This window comes from Rhincodon typus, chromosome 18 (genome assembly GCF_021869965.1).
Source record: "Rhincodon typus isolate 14 chromosome 18, sRhiTyp1.1, whole genome shotgun sequence".
Classification (NCBI taxonomy): Eukaryota; Metazoa; Chordata; class Chondrichthyes; order Orectolobiformes; family Rhincodontidae; genus Rhincodon; species Rhincodon typus.
The window spans coordinates 889665-897239 of NC_063349.1; positions in this window are offsets into that span (position 1 = coordinate 889665).

Below are 7575 nucleotides of genomic sequence, written 5' to 3' on the forward strand. Positions count from 1 at the left end.
TGTCTCCTGTTGCCCAGCCAGTTCTCTATCCATCTAGCTAGTACACCTTGGACCCCATGCGACTTCACTTTCTCCATCAGCCTACCATGGCGAACCTTATCAAACGCCTTACTGAAGTCCATGTATATGACATCTACAGCCCTTTCCTTATCTATCAACTTTGTCACTTCCTCAAAGGATTCTATCAAGTTGGTAAGACATGACGTTCCCTGCAAAAACCATGCTGCCTATCACTAACCAGCCCATTTTCTTCCAAATGTAAATAGATCCTATCCCTCAGTATCTTCTCCAGCAGCTTCCCCAGCACTGACGTCAGGCTCACCGGTCTCCAATTACCTGGATTATCCTTGCTACACTTCTTAAACAAGGGGACAACATTAGCAATTCTCCAGTCCTCCGGGACCTCACCCGTGCTCAAGGATGCTGCAAAGATATCTGTTAAGGCCCCAGCTATTTCCTCTCTCGCTTCCCTCAGTGACCTGGGATAGATCCCATCCGGACCTGGAGACTTGTCAACTCTAATGCTTTTTAGAATACCCAACACTTCCCCCCCACCTCCATATGCCGACTTGACCTAGAGTAATCAAACATCTATCCCTAACCTCAACATCCGTCATGTCCATCTCCTCAGTGAATACCGACGCAAAGTACTCATTAAGAATCTCACTCATTTTCTCTGACTACTCGCATAAATTCCCTCCTTTGTCCTTGAGTGGGCCAACCCTTTCTCTAGTGACCCTCTTGCTCCTTATGTACGAATAAAAGGCTTTAGGATTGTCCTTAACCCAGGTGGTTAAAGATATTTCATGACCCCTTCAGCCCTCTTAACTCCTTGTTTCAGATTGGTCCTACTGTCCCGATATTCTTCCAAAGCTTCATCTGTTTTCAGTCGCCTAGACCTTATATATGCTTCCTTTTTCCTCTTTGCTAGTCTCACAATTTCACCTGTCATCCATGGTTCCCTAATCTTGCCCATTCTATCCCTCATTTTCACAGGGACATGTCTGTCCTGCACTCTAATCAACCTCTCTTTAAAAGCCTCCCACATACCAAATGTGGATTTACCCTCAAACAGCTGCTCCCAATCCACTTTCCCCAGCTCCTGCTGAATTTTGCTATAGTTGGCCTTCCCCCAATTCAGCACTCTTCCTTTAGGACCACTCTCGTCTTTGTCCATCAGTATTCTAAAACTTACGGAATTGTGATCACTATTCCCAAAGTAATCCCCGACTGAAACTTCAACTACCTGGCCGGGCTCATTCCGCAACACCAGGTCCAGTATGGCCCCTTCCCGAATTGGACTAATTACATACTGCTCTATAAAACCCTCCTGGATGCTCCTTACAAATTCTGCTCCATCTAAACCCCTAACACTAAGTGAATCCCAGTCGATGTTGGGAAGATTAAAATCTCCCATCACCACCACCCTGTTGCTGCTACATCTTTCCGTAATCTGTCTACATATTTGTACCTCTATCTCACGCTTGCTGTTGGGAGGTCTGTAGTACAGCCCAAACATTGTTACCCGCACCCTTCCTATTTCTGAGCTCTGCCCATATTGCCTCGCTGCTCGAGTCCTCCATAGTGCCTTCCTTCAGCCCAGCTGTGATATCCTCTTTGACCAGTAAAGCAACTCCTCCACCCCTTTTACCTCCCTCTCTATCCCACCTGAAGCATCTTACAACTTACATCTTACAGAAAGAAGATGCTCCAGAGAGTGATAAACCAACTGAACCTCCATCTGACTATACAAAGTCAATGGAGGAGGAGGCAGTTAACAAACAAGAGGGTGTATGGCAGGTAGTGAGCAATACCAGAAAGGGAAATCCCTTCAGTCACACAGAGCCAGCACAGGGCAGCAGCAGAGTGACAAGAGACAGTTGTATGAAGGACACACCAGCGACAAAGATGTGCAGGAGGACGGCCATAAACAGAAGAAGAGGAAAAGCATCAAGAGGGAGAAGGAAATGAGCAATCCTTGACCTGGAAACACTGCATTGTTGTGTATCCCACAGAGTCTCTGAGCAGAGGCTGATAGCCAAGTTTGGTGCCCATGAGGAGTCCTCAACCGATATCTTGGGTTCATGTCACACTACAGGTGACCGCACCACACTATACAATCTCACACATGCACTCACACACCGCATACATACACTCACACTCACTCATACAAACACATACACACTCTCTGTCTCACACCGATCCTCGCTCATACACACACTGTCTCTCACACACATACACTCACACAGACAGTAGGAACTGCCGATGCTGGAGAATCTGAGATAACAAGGTGTAGAGCTGGATGAACACAGCAGGCCAAGCAGCATCAGAGGAGCAGGAAAGCTGACGTTTCGGGTTGTTTCTCAAGCACACACACACACACACACACACACACACACACTCTCTCTCTCTTCCTCACACACATGCACACACACACGTACACGCACTCTCTCTCTTCCTGGCACACGCACATGCACAAACACACACTCTCCTTCACACACACATGCACAAACACGTGAATCTATGAGGTGAATTTGTATTTGCAGATACATTCTATTTTGTTCAAAAAGCACACAATTTATAGACAGTCAGTCAATGTGGTGTTTTATAAATTCCTACTTTAGAAATCAAGCCAGTCTGACTCCAAACCAAAACACAAACAGATTCTGAACAAAGATTCATACCTACTCCCAATTCCTCCACCTCTGCCGCATCTGCTCCCAAGATGGGGCATTCCACTTCCAAACATTCCAGATATCCTCTTATTTCAAGAACCGCAACATCCCCCTTCAGTGGTTGAAAATGCTGTCAACCGCATCTCTTGCATTTCCTGCACCTCTGCCCTCACATCCCCTCCCCACAATAAAAACAAAGACAGAATTCCCCTTGTCCTCACGTATCACCCCATTAACCTCCAGATTCAACGTATCATTCTCTGTCACTTCCGCCACCTGCAATCTAACCCCAAACCAAGGATATATTTCCTCCCCACCCCTATCTGCCTTCTGTAGGGACCGCTCTCTCTGTGACTCCCTCGTCTGCTTCACACTCCCCACCAGCCCCACCACCCCCGACACCTTTCCCTGCAACCGCAGGAAGTGCTACACCTGCCTCTACACCTCCCCCCTTACCTCCATCCAAGGAACCAAAAAAAACCTTCCACATTAAACAGATGTTCACCTGCACATCTGCTAATGTGGTCTATGGTATCCGCTGTTCCTGATGTGGCCTCCTTTACATCCGTGAGACCAAGCGGAGGCTCAGAGACCGCTTTGTAGAGCACTACGCTCGGTTCGCGACAAACGACACCTCCCAGTCGCGAACCACTTCAACTCCCCCTCCCACTCACTGGACGACATGTCCATCCTGGGCCTCCTCCAGTGTCCCAATGACGCCACCTGGAAACTGGAGGAGCAGCAGCTCACATTCCGTCTTGGGAGCCTACAACCCAATGGTCTCAATGTGGACTTTACTAGTTTCAAAATCTCCCCAGCCCCGACCTCATTCCAAGACCACCTCTCCCTCTCATCCCCACCTCCTTGACCTGACACAACCTGTCCGTCTTCTCTCCCACCTATCTGCTCCTCCCACCTCACTGACCAATCCCCACCACTGCCTACCTGCACTCACCTATCACCATCCCATCTACCTTCCCCAGCCCCACCCTTCCTCTCTATTTATTTCTGAGCTCCCTTCCCCCTCCCCCATTTCTGAAGAAGGGTCCTGACCCATAACTTCAGTTTTCCTGCTCCTCTGATGCTGCCTGGCCTGCTGGGTTCCTCCAGCTCCACACTGTTATTTCATATCTAACATGCATTATCTGACCTAAAACGTCACCTCTTCTTTACACTGATACAACCTTTAGTTCTCACAGTACAGTGACTTGAAAGAAATTCTGAGATTTACATATACATATTAATCAATTAAAACCTTCTAACTGATTAAAGATTTAACAGCATCTTAGGTTTATTTAGTACATCCTCATCTATGGTGTGAATCTTTGATCTTTTGCTTATAAGTTCTATGTCTAATACTACCTCTCTCACTAACACTTGAAGAAGGACTGAGGTTCCGAAAGCTTGTGTTTTCAAATTAAACTGTTGGACTATAACCTGGTGTCGTGTGATTTCTGACCTTGTGGTTTATTTCAATGATTTAGACTGAATAGAGAAGGATTTATCAGGAAATTCATGGATGATATAAAAATTGGTGAAGTGGTAAATAGTGAGGAGTATACCCTTCACCTACAATAGGATATAGACAGGCTGGTCAGATGGACTCCTCAGCGGCCAATGGAATTCAGTCCGGATAAATGCGAGGTGAGTCCAATGACCTGAAGAAGAGTCATACTAGATTCAAAATGTTAATTCTGTTTCTCTCTCCACAAGTTCTGGCAGACCTGCTGAGTTTCTCCAGCAACTTCTGTGATATAGTGGGATCTTTCTGTGACTGGAATCTGTTTCCAGTGGGGTTTTGCAGAGGTAGGTGCGTGGACCATTGTGGGTTGCAGTGTACATTGATGATCTGGACTTAGGGGTTATGATCAGGGTTATAAGACAACATGAAAATTGGTAGAGTGGTAAAGGATAACCAGAAACTGCAGGTCGAAATCAATGATCTGGTCAGATGGGCAAAGCAGCAGCAAATGGAATTCAACTCAGAAAAGTGTGAATTAATGCATTGGGAACAGCTAGCGAGACAAGGGATTGCATTGTGAATTCTAGGATCCTGGGAAGTACTGAAGATCAGAGGGACTTTAATTGGCAATTCCACAAATCCCTGAAGGCAGCAGGGCAGGTAGATATAGTGGTTAAGAAAGCAGAGCAGCACGGTGGCTCACTGATTAACGCTGCTGCCTCATAGCACCAAGGAACTGAGTTTGATTCCATCCTTGGATGACTGTGTGGAGTTTGCACATTCTCCCTGTGTCTGTACGGGTTTGCCTCTGGGTGCTCTGATTTCCTCCCACAGTCCTAAAATGTGCAAGTGAGGTGGATTGGCCATGCTAAATTGCCCATAGTGTCCAGGGATGTAGATTAGGTGGATTAGCCATAGGAAATGCAGGGTTACAGGGTACAGGGTTAGTTTGGGAGGGATCCTATTTGGAGGGTCAGTGTGGACTTGATGCACCGAATGGCCTGCTCCCACACTGTGGGGATCCCATGATATGGGCTATGTTCTTTTATTAGCCGACACTGAATAAAAGAGCAAGGAGGTTATGCTGGAACTGTATAAAATGCTGGTTAGGCCACAGCTGAGTACTACATGTGGTTCTGGTCATCACGTTATGGGAAGGAAGTGATTGCACTAGAGAGGGTGCAGAGAAGATTCACAAGGATGCTGCCTCTACTGGAGGGTTTGAGATATGAGGAATGATTGGAAAGGCTGGGCTTGTTTTCCTTGGAACAGTAAGGGCTGAGAGGGAACCTGAGAGATATTATGAGGGGCAGAGATAGGACAGATGGGATGACACTTTCTTCCATTAGTAGAGGGGTCAATAACCAGGCGACTTAGAATTAAGGGAAGAGGCAGAGGGTTAAGAGGAAATTGTTTGTCACTGAGAGGGTGGCAGGAATCTGAAATTTACTGCTGAAAGGGTGGTCGAGTCAGAAACTCTTCTGACATTTTATCAGAATTTAGAGATTCCTTGCATTGCCAGCACCTCTAAGGTGATGGGCTAAGAGCTGGAAAATGGGATTAGTGCAGTCAAATCTTCATTGACTGGCACAGACATGATGGGCTGAATGGTCTCATTCTATACTGTAAACATCTAGGAGAATTTACAGCCATATACAATCTCCCAATGTTCTATCATCTGATCAATCCCAACGAATTTTGTTTTCAAAATCAATACATTTCCATGCAGGCCTTCAACTGGGACTTTCTGGCCTAGACCAGGTCAATAATTTGCCTTCCAGATCAACCTGCTCAGGAATGTCATTACACATCTCTGAAGCAGGTGGGACTTAAACCCAGTCCTCCTGGGCCAGAGATAGGGGCATTGCCACTGCACCACAACAGCCATAGAATCATTAAGATGTACAGCTCAGAAACAGACCCTTTGGTCCAACTTGTCCATGTCAACCAGATATCCTAAAATAATCCAGTCCCATTTGTCAACACTGGCCCATATCCCTCTAAACTCTTCCTATTCATGTACCCATCCAGATGTCTTTTAAATGTAATTGTATCAGTTCACCACTTCCTTTGGCAGTTCATTCCATACACGCACCACCCTCTTTGTGAAAACGTTGCTCCTTTTAAATCTTTCCCCTCTCACCTTGAATTTACACCCTATGGTTTTGGACTCCCCTACCCTAGGGAAAAGAGCTTGATTATTCACCCTATCCATGCCCCTCATGATCTTATAAACCTCTATAAAGTCACCAGTTATCCTCCGATGCTCCAGAGAAAATCGCCCCAGCCTATTCAGCGTCACCCTGTAGCTCAAGCCCTGGCAACATCCCCGTAGATCTTTTCTGAACCCTTTCAAGTTTCAAAACATCCTTCCTGTAGCAAGGAAACTAGAAATGAATGCAATATTCCAAAAGTGGTCTAACCAATGTCTTGTACTGAATGCACTGACCAATAAGGGCCCTTTTATTTCACTTCAATTTTATGAGGTTTAATTTTAGCCAGCAGGCACACATTTGAAATCTAACTAAATGTCTTATGGAAGCCCATTTAAACTTCATCCAAAGATTATTACTGTGCTTTATTCTCTATTACAGTAGCCACTTCCTCAAATAATTCAATTACATTCATTAGCTGTGACCTACCCATTAAAAATTCACATTATCATAGCACAGATTTCTCCTAAGTGCTAAATCACTCTGCTTTTAATTAGAGGTCCGTTCAATTTCCCTGGAATAGACATTAGGTAAGGGTTCACTAAATTCCTGCTTTCTCTCATTCCATTCTTAAACAATAGGAGTACATGTTGCATTTCAGAAGAAGGGTCCCGACCCGAAACGTCAGCTTTCCTGCTCCTCTGATGCTGCCTGGCCTGCTGTGTTCCTCCAGTTCCACACTGTGTTATCTCTGACTCCAACATTGGCAGTTCTTACTATCTCTTATGGGGAGAGGAGTTGAGGGTTATCGGATCAGCCATGATCTCACTGAATGGTGCAGCAGACTCAACGGGTTTAATGCTCATACGTCTTATAGTGAAGACACCAATGAAGCAGAACTTGTGAACAGGAAGGCAAACTGGGTAGTCAGCTCCTGGTTTCCATGTGTATATGTGTGTGTTGGTCGATAGAAATTGTTATCTTATTTCATGGTGAGGATTGTTATCCTGAACGTTATTCCCATGCAAATCCCAGACTACAGTGAGGTTGCTGGAATACCAGGCGTATTACCATTTTCCAGGCAGCCTCATCTGAAAAGTGGGTATCCAGCAAATCTGTCACATTGCCCAGATTGCCATTCGTAATATTAACCGCATTTGCAATTCAGTGGGAAAGTTAAGGAACAGAAGCCACATCATTCAGTGAGCACGATAATTAACTGGAGTACCAGGAGGGGTTCAGGGTAATTAACTGGAGTACCAGGAGGGGTTTCAGGGTAATTAAC